The sequence below is a fragment of the Nicotiana attenuata genome, unplaced genomic scaffold (assembly GCF_001879085.1).
Source record: "Nicotiana attenuata strain UT unplaced genomic scaffold, NIATTr2, whole genome shotgun sequence".
NCBI classification, from domain to species: domain Eukaryota; kingdom Viridiplantae; phylum Streptophyta; class Magnoliopsida; order Solanales; family Solanaceae; genus Nicotiana; species Nicotiana attenuata.
In genome coordinates this window covers 444,247-465,585 of record NW_017670686.1, presented here as the reverse complement: position 1 = coordinate 465,585, position 21,339 = coordinate 444,247, and positions in this window count along the sequence as shown.

Genomic DNA, 21,339 nt, shown 5'->3' with positions numbered 1-21,339 from the left:
GATTTGAGGGACGGGGTTTGGGGGGTTTGAAAGAGGAGAACAGGGCGGTCCTAGGGTGTTCATTTGGTTGGATTTGGATGACTTTGCGTTTTGGCCGGAGGTCTTCGATCCAATATTCGAGCAACTCGACTGTGATTTGAGTGAATCTAAGGCCAGATGTGGAAAGAGGAGGAGAAAAGGATTTAAGGGTGTTAATTTGGACGGGAACGGAGGCCGGCCGCCGCCGTGAGGCGATTTCCGGCGGCGGAGCACGGCGGCGTTACAGGGCTTTGTTTTGGGGTGAAATGAGAGAGACGACACGGGGGGGGGAGAGGGGGGGGGGTCAGGGGTTCGGACACTCTTATACTAACAAGACCCTACTTCTCCACCGTTGGATGGATTAACCTCGACGGCCAGGATTGATAGAAGGGGAGACGACGTCGTTTCGTGCGTCTCAAGACTGGACCGGGTTAGGGAATGGGTATGGGCCAGGCGGATCTGGGGGGTTTTTAATTTGGGCTAAGCCAATTTTGGCCCAATTTTGGTCTTCTCATCAAGCCCCCCTTTCTTTTATTTTAATTGTTCCCCTTTTTTATTTTTGTTTTGCTTTCATTTTTGTATTTTATATTTTTTCTGATTTTATAAAAATGCTAAAACAAAACAAAGACCTAATTAAACTATTTAACTCCTAAAATTATTTAGAACTTTATTTAAAGATAAGTGCAACAATTAACAATTAAAAGTGCAAAGAAACTATTTTTTGCAATTTTCTTTTAAATTTTGTTCTAGAACTAATTAATACCTAATTAATACTAAAATTGTGAAATTAAATCCTAAATGCAAAAAAAAATGCATACTTTGTATTTTCATATGAATTAAAATGCACGAATAAAAATACACCAATTACCAAAAAAAAATGCCACCAAATTCACGAAAAATTACAAAATACTAAAGAAATTGTTTTGTTTGAAATTTTGGAAATTATTGCTTAGGGAAAAAATCACGTGCTCACAATAGGCCTTATTGTTGCTGTTGATAATGTTATTGAATATGTCAAAAGGAAAACTTGAATTGTGAAATACGGCCAAGTGCCAAGAATGACTTAATAAATGAAGCAACTCGGCCAATGTATTGAAATATAGGAAAGAAATGTGAAGTGAAATGATTGATTGAAAGGTTGAAGTCTCAAGGGAGATGGCCTAGCTGATCGGGCCGTCATCGGGCGTCATGCCGCACATATGGTGGTAACTGTGCTGGAAATTTTTGATTGGAATTGTGGATTTCGTTGATGTCTCAATAGAGATGACCTAGCCGATCGGGCCGAGATCGGACTCCGAACGCGGTGGTATTGTCGATTGTGGCACATGGCACTGAGATTGTAAAATTAATAAGATAGAAATTTAACCAGAGAATTTGTGATCCTTACATGATGTTTTTCGTATTTGTTTGAAGCTCTTATTGTACATCATGACTGTTTCCTCTATGTTTCATTATTCATTCTATTAAGATAGTGTTTTAGATTTACATACTAGTACTATTCGACAGTACTAACATCCCTTTTGCCGGGGGCGCTACATCTTTAAATGAATGTAGGTGGTTCCAAGGCTAACAATGTTGATCGCAGCTAGTGGTGTATCCTCTTCTCCCAGCAGTCTCAGTGAGCCCCCACTTCATCCCGGGGTCATGTTTCGTATCTTTGATTCTATTATTACTATGTTTTGAGGTATAGACGGGGCCTTGTTGACGGAGTTGTCCTTACTCTCTCTTATGCATCTTTTGAGGCTCCGTAGACATTTTGTGGGTTGTGTATGGGTGCTAGAAAGGTCCCATGAATTATGTTATGTTCTGGACTCTTGTCTCACTAAATCGTAATGTGTATGTATTTTGGGAACCTAACAACTATGTAGCAAAGTGAAATGAATTAGTAATGTTTATATATACACCCCTTCTATTGTTTAATTAATGAAAACATGCCTCCTCTTGGTCATAAATGAGTGGGGTAGAAAGTGTCTAATAGGCTTGCTCGACCGGGTTCGCTCGATTCAGCGTCGGTCGTGCTCCCCGAGTTTGAGGCGTGACAAACTTGGTATTAGAGCCTAAGGTTTCAAAGTTTCCTAGGATGTCTCTTAGCCGTGTCTAGTAGAGTCCTTTTTATCGGTGTGTAGTCGAGCACATCTATAAGTTGGAGGCTACATGGACATTTAGGAATGTTGCCCTTCTTCAACACTCTGTATCGTGCGATAAGGCTTGACTATAAGGTTGTCTTCCAACTCGTGCATTGAGATTCAATGTAAGTTTAAATGCTCTTTCGTCTATTCCAAGTAATGTTCTCATATGACCTGACAAATGGGCAAGGGCCTGAAAATTAAGGAGATGGCACATGTATCTTGTTGAACGAATGGTATGGACATATAGGATAAGTATGGAGTACCATGAATATATTTTAATTGAGAAAAGGTGTTAAAATTGATTACCCACCTCCAAGGAGATGTTGACTTGATAAATAAGAAGTAAGCTTGAACGACACGCGTGGGTAGTGTGGGAAGCATGTACATGATCCTAGGGTGTAAAAGAAAATTTGTTATATAAGTACGTGATGTATGGAAGGCATGATTAGGGAATTAATGATGGTAGTGCAAGTCTCTCCCAAGAGACAAGAAGTTATGAAAGGAGAGTCAATTGAACCCACAATGAGAAGACCCTTGTACTATGAATTTTATAAGAATCCAAAATGTACGAAGTTATATTATACTACTAATGGATATTGAGATGAGGAATTAGAATTTCAAACCCGTGAGGCTGAATAAGAGTAGAGAACTTATGAGGTTAATAGCATGGCGAATTAAATGTCCCTAACAATCGGACATATATATACGAGGGCTAGAGACATGAGGCATATGTCTCTGAAGTTGCTAAATTCAAGACTTATGTCGAAATCCAGGATGTTACCCCCAAGTAGGGGAGGAAGGGCCACAGTGACACCACTTAAACACCATGAAACATGAGTAAGACCTTGTAGCTATGATGTTTGAATAATTTGTTGAGGACATGTGTAGTCTAGAAAAGTGATAATGAGTAACGTGATTCTCTGAAAGGATATGCTAATAATAGGCTACTAGTACCCCAAGAAGGTGAAAGGTCAAGGAAGGTGAATTCTTCATGCATGGCAATGTGAATGACATGGCCAACAATCCTAGAAACTAGGAGTAATATTTGTAAAGGGGATTTTATTCTTGTTAGAGGGTCTGGAACAATGGAACCCAAGGAAGTACTATAGATCGAAAGTGAAGGGTTGCGAGTTTTTAGAATGGGTTAATCATGGATTTGCAATTTAATTAAAGTTCCAAGGTGTTAAGAGAGGCGGAACGGGTGGAAAAATAAATCTGATGATACAAGAACCCAATAGTACTTTTGGACTTGATGGAGAGCCTCTTAAAGATCTTACAAGCAAGGAGGTGTTAAGTGATACGTGGGTGAATACAATTTCCCACGGGTATCCCAACAAGTGTTGAGAGGAGAGCAAGATGAATTCCTAACTAAGGAAAAGTACCACGTAACATATGGAGGAATGCTTAGCTATTCACTAATTAGGATGGGTGAAGCGAGAAGAAATGGGAAGAAAATCTATGGAATGAGATGGTCATGGTTATCGTAAAATAGTTTGCATCAAAATGGTGGACTCGCTTAGACAAGTTTGAAGCAGTAAGGAGGGAATGACCCCGCCGTTGAATCTGAGGGAGATTGCCCAAGAGTTTGTTAGGAGAATGTAGTGATCCATGGAGGGATTGGTAGAGCTTGTTTCTAAGAGGAGTACCCTTGTTCCTGTTAATTTCACGGCACCACCAGATCATGTGGTATATCAGTATGGTACCAACGTATGTTACGGTTATAGAGTCGAGGTGCATCAGTTGAGGCATTTTCCCGTCAATCTAAGTTACCAAGTAAGTGATGCCTTAGTACATCATTCTGAACACCATATACTTTACCTTGTTACATATGTACACCTGTATTGGGAGCCTGCATAGATATGGTCTTAACAAGAATCTGAATCACAAAACATTGCATGTATCCACTTTTTGAACGAGACACATTATTCATGAAGCCACTCTACCACAAATTCTCTTATTTACAACCTCTTGTGGAATTGAGATCTATAGGTATTCCTATGAGTTGAAATATAACCCTAGGATAATACCTCCCACTTGCTTTCCTAAATCTCAACAAGAGACTATACTTGATGAATTTCTTACAGAACCTTTTCATTTAAATGGACAACATCAGCTCACTTGTGCCTATGCATGCACCATCGTAAAGTTTACCTATGTGGTGTCAAGTTCAATGTAAAGCATCCCAGTGTTGCGATCCTTCTCGAGTCACTCTATTTCTCACTTGTGTATATGGCTTCTATGGTTTGAACTGTGACTCTACTCTCTTGCGAGTATCATTATGAAACCTTTTCACTGTCTAGTAACATGAGAGCATATCCCACCTCCTATCATATGTGTACATGTCGATTTAAGTGGTCGCTTGTCTGTAGAGAATTTTTCAGAAATTTGAGATTTTTACAAATCTGTCACAGGAAGATCTTTTGTTTGCCCATCCCAGTATGACTTTCATGTCTACTTAGATCATTCGACAGTATGCAGCTCACTTTGTTCCTAGTATTGTGGTTGCCCGTGACGTGGTCGTGTATTGCAGTTTGGAAGTTAGTATAGCAGAAGCATGTCATGCTCAAAGCAAATGTTTATCTTCTCTTTATACCTCCACAACATGCGTTAATTGGGTTCCTTAGTTAGTGAATTTATTGTGCTAGTTTCACAACACTTGTTTGATAACCATGAGAGAACGTGTCTTTCCTTGTGTCACTATAACACTTCCTTTCTCATAAGGACCCTAAATAGGCTCTCCATCACGACCCAATGCTCCTTTGTGGGTTATCATAGCACAACGCCTGCTTCTCATGTTTTCATGTCTTTCATTAGCATCTGGGTACTTCTCAAGTCAAAATCCATGGAGAACTCATTATGAACACCTGCAAACCTTCCATGATTATTTTATACTCTCTCATTGGGTTCCGTTGTCTTTACACACTCGACTTTTAGAATCATTGACTATGTCATTGTCATGTGCAGGGAGTTCTGCTATCCTTGGCATTCCACTTCCCTGGGTGGATAGGAGCTTTATTTGTCTTTCTCCCCGGAGCATCATGTTAACCATTAGAACCCCTCTAACCAATACATGATTCAATCCCGATTTTAAGATGTCCTAGCTATGTGGTTTCACTCATGAAAGGTTGAAATTAGATGCTTTCTGATTTTTGCACATATCATGAGCATAGTGATTTGGAAGACATGATGTCGTATCTTTTGTTCTCTCATATAGGATCAATTATCGGGAAGGGTTAAGCTGTTTGAATTATGATAATCTCATAAGTGTCCAACTTCTTTTTCATTCTCATGGGCTTGTGGCATAGATTCCTTGTGTCATTTAATGTTAGGAGTGTAATTCAACTTCATGTATTTTGAAAGCCATATCGCATTCAAGGTGCCAGAGATTCTCATTCTTGATAAACTGGTTTTCCCTACACTCTAGGAGATTACTGGGTCACGTACTTGAATATTCCTCCTTAACGATTTCTATTGCCAATATATTAGTTAACTATATGCCTCATTTTTCAAATCAATGATGTCATCACAATGAATAATCATGGCAGCGCTATTAGTAGTAAGCTTCATGTCTCTTAGGGTATATAAACTCACGAAATACTCTGATCAGCACATTGATGGACTCTTGAATAATTCTAGCCCAATCTCGAACCTCATTGTTCCTTCTTATAGTAATCTATCGAGGGTATAGATTCAAGCATGTCAAAAAGGAAGCATCATTCTATGATCAATCATATTGGGTAGGAACTCTATAGTCATATTCATTCTAGCCCATCATAGAATAATGGTTGAAGGTCGCCAAGGTTTTAATTTGGGTGTACGACATAGATATTTAGAGATTGAAGATACTATGTGAATTGCTAATAAAGGTGAAGTAGGTGTAATGCACTTTGGATTTGTGGAATCAGGAAATAAGTAGGCCGAACTATGAGTGTGATGTTTCCCTATTGTTGTCCTCCATGTACCCTGTGTTTTCATGTGCCTATGTCTAAGAAGGTAGTTGGAGATACTTTGTGTATAATCCCCGTGCAATCTACTGAAGGTGAAGTTAATGGATAATTGGCTCATGAGGGTATCTATTTGTCATCCCTGTTAGACAAGTCTAGGAGTTGAGATTGTTTTCTTGAATGTGTTACGGAGAAGTCTGTAAGTCAAAGAGGCCACCTTGAGGCCGAGAGTTTGGTGGAAAGAAAATATTTTCGCTTGATTGTATAGCAACTGGTTTTGATTTAAAAGGTACCTTCTATGTGTTATGATTTAAAACTGTGTAGTTCATGTCTAATGTCCAGGTATCATTATAATAATGTAACGCTTGTAATGCTGAGATTAGTGTTATTGATATATACATTGTGGTGCTTTGTCGAGTTGTCGATGTGTTGTTATGACGATTTTGGTTATTCTCTGACAGGTGGATAGGCCCAATTACAAAGGAGACTCTACCGAAATTTCTGAAAAATTTGAGAGTTAGTCAAAATTTAGGGACTTGAGGTATGTGAGGAAAGGGAAATATTATGTTAAGTGTTTAGGGAGGACTCTACTTTTCATTCGAGGACGAATGATCCTAATCGGGGGAGAATGTAATGCCCTGGAAAATTTCGCTAAGTAATTTAAAGATTTCGTGGTGCCAAGGTAGGCTAATTATTTTATTTTGTGTGCAAACGAGGATTTATTAATATGATGGATATCAATTAGATAAGGTAATAAGTGTAGAAGTCATATAATAAGTAATGTGGGGTCTAAGGGGAAGCCTAAGTCTAAGTCAAGTTGGAAATTACATAATAGGCTAAAATTCCAAATGAGTACACACAAGTCCAAACATTGGACGAGCATATCTACATATATATAAGGTTTTATGTGATGAACAATCTATCAAATGAAAGATCTTCGAGTCTAGTTTCTAACGCTTCAAATCGTTTCTCATTTCGACACTCCTACAAAAAGTTACGGTCAAATTACCAAAGGTTGGTACGATGAAATTCTGCGGCCATTCTGCGACCATTCTGCGACCGCAGAAGTGGTTATGCGACCGCAAAATGGTTGCAGACTTGCCCAGTGAAGCCCAGTTCTGGGCACCAAATTCGAGATCCATTCAACGACCCACATACCCGTTCTGGGGTCCATTTTGGGTTCGCAAACCCAATTTCGGAGGCTTCATTTCCCTAATTTCATAACCCGACCCCATTTTGATAAATAGGCTTTGGGGCTTATTTTAGGGCGATTTTCTGAGGGTTTTAGAGAGAGGTAAGAGAATTCTAGAGAGAGAAGAAGGAAGCCTAACATTTTATCATTCAATCTTGCATCAATCTTCAAGAATCAAGGAAACCAATCACAAGATCTTCATCTGAGACATAAAGTTCTATACACTAGACTTTAATTTCGAGTTTGGGGTATAGTATGGGTGGTTGAGGTATGATTCTTGGGTGTAATAATATTATGTATATATGCGTGTACAAATAAGGTTGTGGGAAGATTTTTGGACATAAATAAGTAAAGATTGGGTTGGGGAATGAAGAAAATCTATTGGAGAGCTTCGAAATCAAAATGCACAACTAGTGTTTGATAAAATACTCAAATGAGCTGAAACCATAAATATCTTCCTAATTTGTGTTCGATTTTGTTATGTCTCAAAATAGATGGGGATTGCTAGAATTTCCGGAATGTTGTAGTAACTTAAGGAAAGCATAAACAAGGTATGTATTGCTAAACCTCCTTCTTCTTAGAATTGAAATCCCTAGTGTTCGTGTAATCGGTGCAAGTCCCCAAATTGATCATACTACAATTGACTATCCCAAATGTGTTGTGTGGAATGATATGTGTTCAATATTTGTACTAAATGCTTATCATGTAATATTTTCCTTTGTGAATATGTTCAAAAATGTGGAATATGTGTTGAGAAAGATTAAGAATTCATGTCAAAGAAATTGAATAAAGATTGTTGTGCCAATTTGTATGAAAAGCCTCTATGTGCTTAGAATTTCCAAGCTTTTCCCTTGTGTGTGAAAATGCCTTTCATGATAGGCCTTATTGTTGCTGATGATAATGTTATTGAATATATAAAAAAGGAAACTTGAATTGTGAAATACGGCCAAGTGCCAAGAATGACTTAGTAAATGAAGCAACTCGTGACAATGTATTGAAATATGGGAAAGAAATGTGAAGTGAAATGATTGATTGAAAGGTTGATGTCTCAAGGGAGATGGCCTTGCCGATCGAGCCGTGATCGGATGCCATGCCGCACACATGGTCGTAACTATGCTGGAAATGATTGATTGGAATTGATTTTGTTGATGTCTCAAAAGAGATGACCTAGCCGATCGGGTCGAGATCGGACTCCATGTAGGAACACGGTGGTATTGTGGATTGTGGCACATGGCACTGAGATTATCAACTTAATAAGATGGAAATTTAACTAGAGAATTTGGGATCCTTACATGACATATTTTCGTATTTGTTTGAATCTCTTATTGTACATCATGACTGTTTCCTCTATGTTTGATTGTGAATTCTATTAAGATGGTGTTTTAGCTTTACATACTAGTACTATTCGACAGTACTAACATCTCTTTTGCCGGGGGAGCTACATATTTAAATGGATGTAGGTGGGTTCCAACGCAGACAGTGTCATCGCAACTAGTGGTGTATCCTCTTGTCCTAGCAGTCTCGGTGAGCCCCTACTTCATTCTGGGGTCATGTTCCGTATCTTTTTATTCTATTAATACTATGTTTTGAGGTATTGTCGGGGCCTTGTTGCCAGCGTTGTCATAACTCTCTCTTTTGCATCTTTAGAGGCTCCATAGACGTTTTGTGGGTTGTGTATGGGTGCTAGAAAGGTCCGATGAATATGTTGTGTTCTTGACTCTTGTCTCACTAAATCGTAATATGTATGTATTTTGGGAACCTAACAATGATGTAGCAAAATGAAATGAATTAGTAATGTTTATATATACACCCCTTCTATTGTTTAATTAATGAAAACATGCCTCTTCTTGGTCATAAGTGAGTTGAGTCGAAAGTGTCCAATAGGCTTGCTCGATCGGGTTCACTCGATTGACCGTCGGTCACGCTCCCCGAGGTTGGGGCGTGACAGTAGTGCCCTCTTAGGACGAGAATTTAGAGATTGAGAGATTTGCCCCATTTGAACTTCTTACTTGCGGATTGATGTGTTGTGTGAGGAAAGTTGGGCATCCGAATAGGCATTCTTTTCCGTCATTTGGTTGAACATATTTTCAATATGCCCTATCTCATTGTTTGAAGAACTTGGACCATGCAAATTCCCTTGATTGTTGCCACCACTCCAATTTCCTTGATTGTTAGAATTCCAATTGCCTTGATTGTTTTCAGGTCGCCATTGTTATCGGATTGGGCCTTGGAAATTGTTTCTTTTCCCTTGAAAGTTGTTCACATATTGCACTTCCTCTTATTGTTTATTATAGGAATCATCTTGCCCAAAACCACTATCTTCTTGCACATAATTCTCCACTCGATTTTGCACTTGTGGACCCTTGGTCCTCCTCTTGTTCACCATCATGTTCACCCCTTCCATGGCATTGACTTGCTTAGGATTTTGCACTTGATGAAGTTGAGCATTTACTAGTTGATTCATGGTAGTAGTCAATTGGGCAATGGCTTGACCATGGTTATGTAACTCTTTGTGAAGGTGGATAATATTAAGATCACTTTGTGGAGCATTAGTCTGGGATAGCCAAGCCGATTACGTTTCCGCCAATTTATCCAAAATCTCACACGCCTCCGTATAGGGCGTAGTCATAAAGTTTCCATCGGCAAGTTAACCCACTATACATTGGTTGGTTGTGTTAATCCCACGATAGAAGGTTTGTTCAATCATGTTTTTAGTCATGTCGTTGTTGGGACATTCCTTGACCATTGTTCAATATCGCTCCCATATCTCGTGTAGTGGTTCATTCGGCTCTTGCTTGAATGCCAAAATCTCATCTCGAAGTGTAGCCATATGCCCGGGAGAGAAGAACTTAGCAATAAATTTTCTGCCAACTCATCCCAAGTATGAATGGAATGGTTCGGTAATCGTTCCAACCAATCTAAAGCTTTCCCTCATAGAGAGAAGGGAAAAAGCCTTAGCCTCAATGAATCCTCGGAGATATTTGTTCGTTTGCTCCCCCAACAAGTATCCACAAACCCCTTCAAATGTTTATACGTATTTTGAGATGGAGCACCGATGAAGAAACCCCGTTGCTCAAGCAAAGTGAGCGTCACATTGGTGATTTGAAAGTTGCCCACCGTAATACAGGGAGGAACTATTGCACTAGCTTATCCTTCATTGGGTAAAACCGAGTGTGGAGCCGCTCGTGATGGAGGTGGGGGTGAAGTGGGGACATTTTCATGAGGCACTCGACCTCTTCTTTTGGCTTGAGGTTCAAGAGGAACCTCCTCAACTTGCTCATCCTCGACGTCCACATCCCCTAAAGGCATATTTTCGAGTTTATTGTTTGCCGCCATGATTGTACCCAAAATTATTTCACACAAGTCAGTAACACGGAAGAAAAAGAAGATATTCAAAAAACAAAGTCAAATATATAGCTAACACCATTTTAACTCCCCGGTAACGGCGCTAAAAAGTGATCCACGTCCAATCCGAACTTAATAGTGAGTGGAAACGGTCGTTGGAAGAACAGTACCCAACAAGATTCGGGGTCGATTTCCACAGAGAGTTATGAGGGGTGTTAGGAGAATATATATGAGGCAAGTGAATGGACTACCTAAGATTGCACTTCCATAACAGAGTTTTGGTTTTTACTTCTACTGTTACTCTAATGATTACAAGCTATGTAAAATAGACTAGAGATGAATGTTTTAAATGTTTTTCCAAATAGTTTAAAGGCCTAGGGATGTCACCATAACCTATGTTTTCACCTAATCGGATAAAGACGTTAATGCTTATTTTATTAGGGGTGTGCATTCGAATCGGTTTATCGATAAATCGAATCGATTATTTGTTATCGAAATCGAAATCGAAAAAATCGAAACCTTATTGAAACGATAACGATAAGCATATGTACAAATCGATAATCGATAAGTAATTATCGATAAGGGTCAAAATCGAATCGATAAATCGAATGCACACCCCTATGTTTTATTGATTGTGGTGTATTATAGCTTTCAACTCTACATTACCCACTCAATACCACTTGGTCAGATAGTGATTTTGCCTGATTTGAATTTCTCAAGTTGAAATGGGTATCAAACAAAATAGTTGATATGAGCTCAAGTCGAGTTCTTACTATCTCTAGTTTGTACTCTTTATTTAGGCTAATTAATCTCTCAACTAACCCAATTTCTTGTTAGTCAAGTTATCCTAGACTAGGTCCCTCTTTCTCAAGTAGAGACTAAGTCAAATAGGCATGACTCAATGTTTGCAACCATTAATTCTAGAAATGAAGCATGAACTAAGCTAAATAATCAACATTCAATCATAATCAAGCATTAGATTTAATACCCATAAGGTTTACACACTACGTTTGGGTCACAAACCTAGTAAAAATCTAGCTATTCATAATTGAAATTGTAGAAAATAAAGAAGAAAAGCAAATTAATCTCATAATGAAAGATTAAAATGATTAAAATCTAATGTTAAAACACTCAAATAATCTAAAAATTCCGAAAATGGTAGAAATAAATACCTATTGCAGCTTTGAATGTTCAAACTTGACCTATATTTATGAAACTCGTCTATTTATACTTGGTCAAAAATCATAGAAAAGATGCCCCTCGGGAGGTTCTGGGGCTGCACAATTCCATATGTGGTCCGCAGATTTCTTCAGGTTGCAGGAAGGTGAGTCTTTCAGGTGCACATTTTTGGATTGCGGTTGCAAAACAACTTCTGCGGCCGCACAATTCTTGCGTGGTCTGCACAATTCTTGTTTGGTCAGCACAATTCTTGTGCGGTCCGCACTTTACAAAGGTGTCAGGACTTAGACTTTTTACATATTCTCTGAACTTCGAAATTTTGTCAATGAAAGCCTAGTTCTGCGGTCGCACAATTCATGTGCGGTCCGCACATTGCTGAAATCATGTTGGGTTCTATTGCTTGGTTTGCGGCCGAATATGGAATTCTGCAGTCTGCAATTTCTTCTGTGGCCGCAGAATTCCTTCTGCGGGCTGCACTTCTTTGCTTCTGCACCCTTTATTGCCTTGTGCTTCGGAACACTCCTTTTTGAGTCGGATTTCATCATAGGAGACCAAACTTCCAGCATTTGATATGCCTCCAAGTGAGCCAAACTGCCCATAGATTTCCGGCTAAGAGCATCTGCCACAGCATTAGCCTTCTCCGGATGATACTGGATATCAATGTCGTAATCTTTGAATAACTCAAGTCATCTTCTCTACCTTAGATTCAATTCCTTCTGTTTGAAAATATATTGAAGGCTCTTATGGTCCGTGAATATATCCACATGGACCCCATACAAATAATGACGCCAAATCTTCAATACAAAAACTACCGCCGCAAGTTCTAAGTGATGTGTTAGATAGTTTTTCTCATAATTCTTGAGTTGCCTAGAAGCATAAGCGATCGCTTTGCGGCCCGCAAAGAGGATCGTCGTAATGGTCCCAAAAACTGGGTTGTTTGGGTTGGGTCTGCCACAAGTCTGCGATCCGCAGAATAATTATGAGGTCGCATAATGCACCGCAAAAGTCAACCTCCGAATTTTTCATGTTGATTTTGCAATGGATTGTGCGACCCGCAAAATGGTTATGCGGCCGCATAATTGACCGAATAATGGTCCTCAAAATTGGTTCAATTTCTGCTTCACTCTGCGGCCGATCTCCGGTCCACAAAATGGTTCTACGATCGCATAGTGGATCGCAAAAATGCCATGTTCTGCAAAATCATTTCTTCAACTTCCTGATGCACTGTACAACCCAAAAAGTCTGTACCGCGATCATCAACCACATTAGCCTCCCTCGGCACCATGAAACCACGTGTTCTAGTAAAATTTTACGGGGCCTTACAGTCTTAAAGTTTGTACTTCTTTTTAAGTGTAGTCCATAATTCTTTCAAAGTACCAATATTATTGTAGACACTGTACAAGTCATCCTCAGATTAACCAAGGATATAATTCTTGCACAAAAAATCAGAGTACTTCCAAGCCTTAGTCACAATGAACCAATTTGTCCAGAGTTCCTTCTGGTAGGACTAGAACGTCCTCCTTAATGAACTTTTGCAAATTTAGAGTGGTCACATAAAAGAATATCTTTTGCTTTCACATATTGAACTTAGTGCCGAAAAATTTTCGGGCCATTTCCACCGGTGATGGTACAGAGCGATTTGAAGAGGCAACCTGCCTTGTAGAGCCAACTACTGAAACTATTATTTCTGTCATATCTATTAAACATAACACAATTAGATTTAGTAAAGTAGAATTTTTTTTAATCTTTAAAACAAGTAGAAAATCAAATAGTAACTCATGACGATTTTAGTCTCTAAATGGGAGTAAAATTCACAAGAATTTTAGTCTCTAAAAAATGGGGGTAGATAATCACGACGACTTTTGTCTCTGAAATGAAAGTAAAAAATCACAAAGTCTTTAGTCTTCAAAAATAGGAGCTAAGATGATTACATGAAATAATAAAGTATTAAATTACTTAAGCTTGTTATTATTTATATTTGAAATAGAAACCAGAATAGCAAAAATAAACTAGGAAAACATAAACTGTAAAGAACGTTAGTTAAACCAAAATAAATTTTCCAGACACGGATTATACTATTTGCTTTTAAGAAATTTAACTTCCTTGTTGTTGCCCAGGGTTTGAATTAATTTTTTCTTAGGATAGAAATTATAATAGCGACAATTTAAATTAAAAAAGTTTGGCAAACTCAAGGAATGGAGCATATCACATTTAACACTTACTTTTATTTGATGAGAATGCGGAGAAGTGGAGAAGAAGAATTCGCTTTTTAGTGTAAAAATTCTGAGGCAAGGCCTCTATTTACAACCAAACCTGGGTGAAAAGAAAGGTGCAAAAGTGTCTTTCCGGGAAAGCCTTTTGGGAACAAAAAAGCAGGTGCCTATTTATCAAAGACGATTGTTTCTACTTTAAATAAAAAGACCGTCCAGTGCACTAAGCTCTCGTTATGTGCGGAATTCCGGAAAGGGTCGGACCACAAGGGTCTATTGTATGCACCCTTACCCTTTATTTCTGCATGAGGCTGTTTTCACGGCTCGACCCCGTGACCTCATGATCACATAACAGCAACTTTATCAGTTTCACTAAGGCTCCCCTTCACTTTAATTAAAAAAAAGACGCAAAAATTAAGACAAAGATAAAACTACTTCGATAAAAAGATAATACAATTAATCATTTGACCAAAGGCCCCAAGCCCAGACAACAACGACACAAGGCTTAGCTTCTTCTAACTCTTTTTAAGAGATAGTAGAAGTGACTTTCTATTCCTTTTTTCTGTGTGGGAAAAAAGTCCCTTCATTTTTCATTCACAGTCTACCCCAAATGTCATGAGATCATAACCTGTCACGACCCAACTTTCCCTCTGTTTGGGTATCGTGATGGCACCTAGTTTTAGGGACTAGGTAAGCCTAACTCGTATTGAAATACCACAATAATAAATGAAATTTAACAATCTTGAAGCAGAAATCTCTACAAATTTATAATTCCCGAAACCCGGTAGTACAAGCCATAAGCTCTACAGAGTTCCGGTACAACTTCTAAACACAACCATATGGAACTAAGTACAACAGTGTGAATATAAAATAGGAAGGTCACTCCGAAGCCTGCGAACGCAGTAGCAGGGCTACCTTGAGTCTCCTCAGCAAGAATCCGCACGGCTACTATCGAACAATACCTGAATCTGCACAAAAAAAATGTGCAGAAGTGTAGTATGAGCATACCACAGCGATGCCCAGTAAGTATCAAGACTAATCTCGGTGTATAGTAACGAGGAACAGTCAAGACACCACTGGTCTAATAAGCAGAACAAATATAAGTATAGAAACAACCGAACATGACATCTATATAAAGACTAAGCGATATTGCTAACAATACATTCACTACTATAAGGAAAGAAAATAGCAAGTAACAGCGGAACACCATGATGAAGCACATAAAAGTGAATGGAAATACAACCCAAATTCGAAATCACAAATACAGTAAGGACAATTCATAACTCAGCAACTACGGCAGTTTTTAACATTAGGTCATAGCCAACCACTTCAATCAATTAGTCAAATCTTTCAATTGATAAAAACATTTCAAAATATACTTCCTTCAAGTAAATATTTTTTCAAAATAGTTCTATAAAAATGAATACCTTTTGAATATAACCCTTTCAAATAAATATCCTTCGAATATAAGTCACTCTGTGACACCTCATGTCATAATCATACAATACGGGTCTCAATACCTAAACCCTAACACTTGGTATCCTGTGCCCTCATCACACCTCATAATCATATTGACAACACACGTGCCCAAAAGAGTCATTCTCACATGGAAGGCAAATAAACAAGGGTGTGCGTCTATACTCAGCAATCTCAAGGAGCCTCCTATCCGGTAAGGGTGCTTAGCCACGTGTATGCTTGTGCAAGTGTCCTAACATAGTTCATACCAGCTAGTAAGCATAAGGACAAGAACGGACAGCACATATACTATTTACACAGGGATGGGATCAATGAAAACAGCAGCTCAGAACACAGTGATAACAATAGGGGATCTCCCAGGATACCATCCCGTAGTCCCAAACGTAAATCTACAGAGGATCTCCCAGGATACCGTCCCGTAGTCCAAATCATAAATGTGCAGGGAGATCTCCCAGAATATCATTTCGTAGTCCCAGAGTAAATATCCAGTACAGGGGGATCTCACGGGATACCGTCCCGTAGTCCCAAACATAAATGTGCAGGGGGATCTCCCGGAATATCGTTCCGTTGTCCCAAAGTAAATATGCAGAACAGGGGATCTCCCGGGATACCGTCCCGTAGTCCCAAACGTAAATGTGCAGGGGGATCTCCCCGGATACCGTCCCGTAGTCCCAAATATAAATGTGCAGTACAGGGGGGTCTCTCAGGATACCGTCCCGTAGTCCCAAACATAAATGTGCACGAGGATCTCCCGGAATACCGCTCCATAGTGCCAAAGTAAATATGCATCGCAACCAAAGAGAATACAATTACAACACGGCAGAAAACTGGTATAGCTCCACAACACGTACAACAGCAACAATGACGATAATACAAGGTATGGCAAGTAAGTAAACTCAAGAACTGTAAATCACGAAGAAACGGTAGGACCAGCTCACAAGGAATAACCAAACAAAAGAATGCTGGCATATTAGGAACAGTTCAACAAAGGGAAAACTAACATGTAGCAACGATCCCGCAATACACAAGTCAATAACAAGGGAATCAACACGAGTCAAGTAGTCCCAAATAAAGGCAAGTCAATACGGGTATGGGTTATCTAAACTCCTTTTTTTAAGGTTGAACAAATACGAGGATATCCGACAATTTAATTAAGGAAAGATGATCTTAGCTTCACTTAAGACTAAATAATTATAGGAGGAGATGATGATAAATTCTTAACAAAGACAAGCAGCTATGAAAAGATAACATGACAATATGAGAAGCGAAATTCTTCAGTTAAGTCAAATAGGTTTTGACTAGGCAATAAGAGTGAATCATGAAGTAATTAATTCCAATTAAGCATGTAGAGGTGAAACTAGTAAATAGGAAACTCAGTCATGTCAAGAACACATTCATACACAGTGAATATAAAGACTTAAGAACCCTAAAAGGCCAATTTTTCCTCAAATAAGCCAGAGCACGCCTCGTCACCTCGCATACATGAACTACAAGCAACATAAAAGACTCAAATCCTAAGGGGAAGTCTCCCACACAAGGTTAAGCAAGATACTTACCTCAAAGACGACAAACCGATACTCTAAAATGCACTTCTCGGGTGAAAAGACCTCCGGACGGCTCAAGTCCAACCAAATTAACTTCAAAGCACAAATAAAACACATAAGAAACTATTCCGGATCATAAAGTCTCAATCTTTAACAAAATTCAAAAATCGGTCCAAAAGTCAACCCCCGGGCCCGCACCTCAAAACCCGACAAATTTTACAAAATCAGAATACCCATTCCAATATGAGTTCAACCATAAAAAAATTATCAAATTTCGATACCATTTGGTCCCTCAAATCATGATTTTTCATTTTGGAAATTTTCTTTCAAAACCAACATTTTCCTCAACTCAAAACACAAATTAAATGATGAAAATGAAGACAAAATCATGGAATATGTTAGATTCTAGGTGAAGAACACTTACCTAATCGTTTTGCTTGAGAAACCCCAAAAGAAGCTCCCAAATCCAAAGTTTAAAACTCAAATTATGAAGGAAATGGCCGAAACCCCCGAGTTATATGATTCTGCCAGGAGTTCCACACCTGCGACCAACGTAACTACATCTGCGCAACCGCAGGAGCGCCTGACCAATCGCACCTGCACTCCACCTCGCTTCTGCGCCCAGGGATCCGCTCCTGCGGCACCGCACATGTGTTCCAATTCTCCACACTCGCAGAGACTGCCCAGGCCAACTCCTCTCGCACCCGCGCTTCCTCCTTCGCACCTGCGACCATCGCACCTGTGCCCATGGCCCGCAGGTGCGATTACACCAGAACTCAGCCTCCCCAAAACCATGGAAAATTATCCGCAACTCGTCTGAAACACAACCGGGGCCCTCGGGACCCCGTCCAAGCATATCAACAAGTCATATAACCTAACACGGACTCGTTCGAGGTCTCAAATAACATCAAACAACGTCAAAATGACGAATCACACCATGAATTGAACTTAGGAACTTTCAAATCTTCCAACTTCCAAAACTCGCGCCGAAACCTATCAAATCAACCGGAATGACGCCAAATTTTGCAGACAAGTCCAAAATGATATAACGGAGCTGCTCCAACTTCGGAATCGCATTCCGACCCCTATATCACAAAAGTCAACTATGGGTCAAACTTCTCCATTTTCCAAACTTTAACTTTTCCAACTTTCGCCGAAATGCCTCAAATTACCCTACGGACCTCCAAATCTGAATTCGGACACGCGCCTAAGTTCAAAATCACCACACGAAGCTGTTGAGATCACCCAAAACTCATTCCGGAGCCGTTTACACAAAAGTCACATTCCGATCAAATTCTCACCGCTTAAGCTTCCAAAACTAGATTCCTTCTTCCAATTCGGTTCTGAATCATCCGGTAACTGAATTCAACCATGCACGCAAGTCGATACACATAATATGAAGTTGTTCAAGACCTTACGCCACAGAACAGAGCTTTAATTCTCAAAACGACCCATCGGGTCATTACATCCTGTCCCTCTTAAAACAAACATTCATCCTCGAACGTGCCAAGATTCACCTCGAAGTCCTCAAATCATTGAATGCACACGTCCAACATACACCCGCGGGTGATTCCACATCACCCCAATCGACATAAACCTGGCGACACCATCTCAACTGAAATTTAGCCTTTCTACTAATCCAATAAGCCTTAGAGATAAAATTCTCACCTTCTATTCACTTCCAAAAGACTCGATTCTAAATCCACAATCTGGTACCAGTCTCAACTAGCTGCAACCACTTATACCTATACCCACAGAGTAAAACCACACAACATACACATAACACATATGCCTACAATAATATTCCTGATCACAATACCTACCCGTAATCGATTCCTGCACCGGCCACTAGCCTTATATTTAATAGGAACCCATTTCAAACCTCCACAACACTGACGATGACACAAGAACCACGAAAACCTCATGACTAACACCTGAATCAACAAGTCACAACTAACACCACCGGGCACACACCGCGTAAGCTAAAACTCAAGAAGCACATAACGATAATGACTGAATATTGAAAGAGAAGCACATAAGGGAACTATCAAACAAGCCCGACAGGCACAACGCTCTACCCGAACTAAACTACAGAAAAATATAACAAGAAAAGAACTAAAGCAAATGAACAAATCACAAGGACCTCATATTGATATAACTTCAACCGTGGTACACAGCCCGGTTTCAACACATCAAATCACATAAAATCACGAGGGTCCCGCCCTCAACTCTGAATCACAAGTAGGATATACATCAAACCAGCTGAAACCTCTCACTAGATCAATTCCGTCACAATTTACAACAAGTGCTGGCTCCCACATCGGTGGAGCACAAAAATCACAGCTCGTAGCCAGAAATACTCAGAAATCACATTAACCTACCGTAATGGACAACAGGAATTTACTGCTAGTCTCATAACTCTCAATAATGAATAAAAACAGACGATAAACACGGCTATCACTCGTAGAACCTCCCAACAGGGTAACACATAAATAGAGTGAAAATCATGAAACGCACCCATAAGTGGAGCAACAAACAGGGAACTTACCCCGATGAACAGAACTCTAATGAACTACGGATGGTGCTCCTCAATAAGAAATCAAAATCATACCTAAATGACATCATCTGGCACAACGACCTTAAGCCTACTATATGGAACACATCAACAGGTCGGGCCTCCCCCTCTTGGGCGCCCTCTACTCACCTGAATACCTCGCTGTGACACATCGGCCCGAAATCTGGGGAATTATCTCACCATGTGGCTAGTATCTCCACACTGAAAGTAACCCCTCTACTGACGTGGCTGTGGGAACAATGCGGTACGGGTACTCTGAGACCCATGAACACCTGAATCACTGTGTGAAGCTTGAAGCGCAAACTGAACTGGCTGACCCACGAAACCTCTACCATGTCGCACCTGTGAGCACATGATTTTTGCCCTATATGAATTTCTCCTATAAAACCCAAGAAAGTAGATTTTTCCAATTACTTTCCATTTTATAAGATTTTTGTAGGATTTTGTTAATTGTTTGCATTTTTGTGCACGTTTAATTTCCATTAAAAATCATGAAAAATACCAAAAATACCATGCATTGCATTTAGGTTTCATTTTTACATTTTTAGGATTAATTAATTAATTATTTATTTTATTAAAAAATGAAAATCACAAAAATGTTTCATTTTCGCATTTTTAGCTTTAATTCTAGAATTGTAGTTTTTCTTTTAAAGTTAGGATCAAGGAATTTTTATAAATTTTAGGAAATTGGATAGTTTTACAATCTAGATTAATTTAGGATTTAATTTAGGCTTTTAATTAAAGAAAAAAAAAAGAAAAACAAAAGAAAAGGAAATAAAATAGAATTGGACAAAAAGGGGTTTGTGTCAATTGGGCCAAAAAGCTGAAGCCCAAAATATTTCTTGCCCAAATCAGCCAAAACCCGTCCAAAACCCGCCCCAAAATCCAAGCCCAATACCCAAATACCCGGTCCAGGCCCCCTACAACCAAAACGACCCCGTTTCAGCCCTTATCATCACAGCCGTTGGATTGTTGATAATCCAACGGCACGGAACTCATCACCCCCAACTATATAACTGTCTAAACGCCCCCTCCCCTACCCTAGAGACCCTCTTCACTCCTCACCTCCCCGTCTCTAAGCCAAAACTGTAGCCGCCTTCTCACCCCCTCACCGGCTCCGCCTCCCTCCGCTGCCGAAAATGGCCCACGGCGGCAGACCACCTCCAAACACCACAAAAATTACACCCTATAATCCCCGTCCCCTCCTCTTTCTGAACCCCAAAACGGTTTCCCTCGAATCCCTCTCAAATCCCTCCAATTTTGGATCTAAACTCAGAAACCTAAAAAACCTCCACCCCAGGTCGCCATAAACTCACACCCTACCACCTTTTCTTTCCCCTCAACACTAGCACCAAGTATTCCCCGTCAAAAAGATCCTACAAACCGGCGAGTTCTGAATCTAAACCCTAAGAGCACTAGTTTGTGCACGCCTGTTTTTCATCGCTTCTGCTTTAATGCGATGGTGTTGAGATTCACCCCAAATGGTTTTTCTTGACAAGAATAACCATTTGGAGTCGATTTTAAGCATTATCGAAGCCAACGCAAGTCTGTTTGTTTCTTCTCCGTCCTTCAGTAGGTATCTCCTCTCTCTGTTTTCTGGTTCTTTCGTCTTCTATCATTCTTTTGTTCGTTTGTGCTGATCCACACCCATAAAAACAAAAAAAGATATATTTTGTTAAGGCTTTCATTCATCTCTGTTTTGTTAATTAATTAATCTGCCGTTTTTA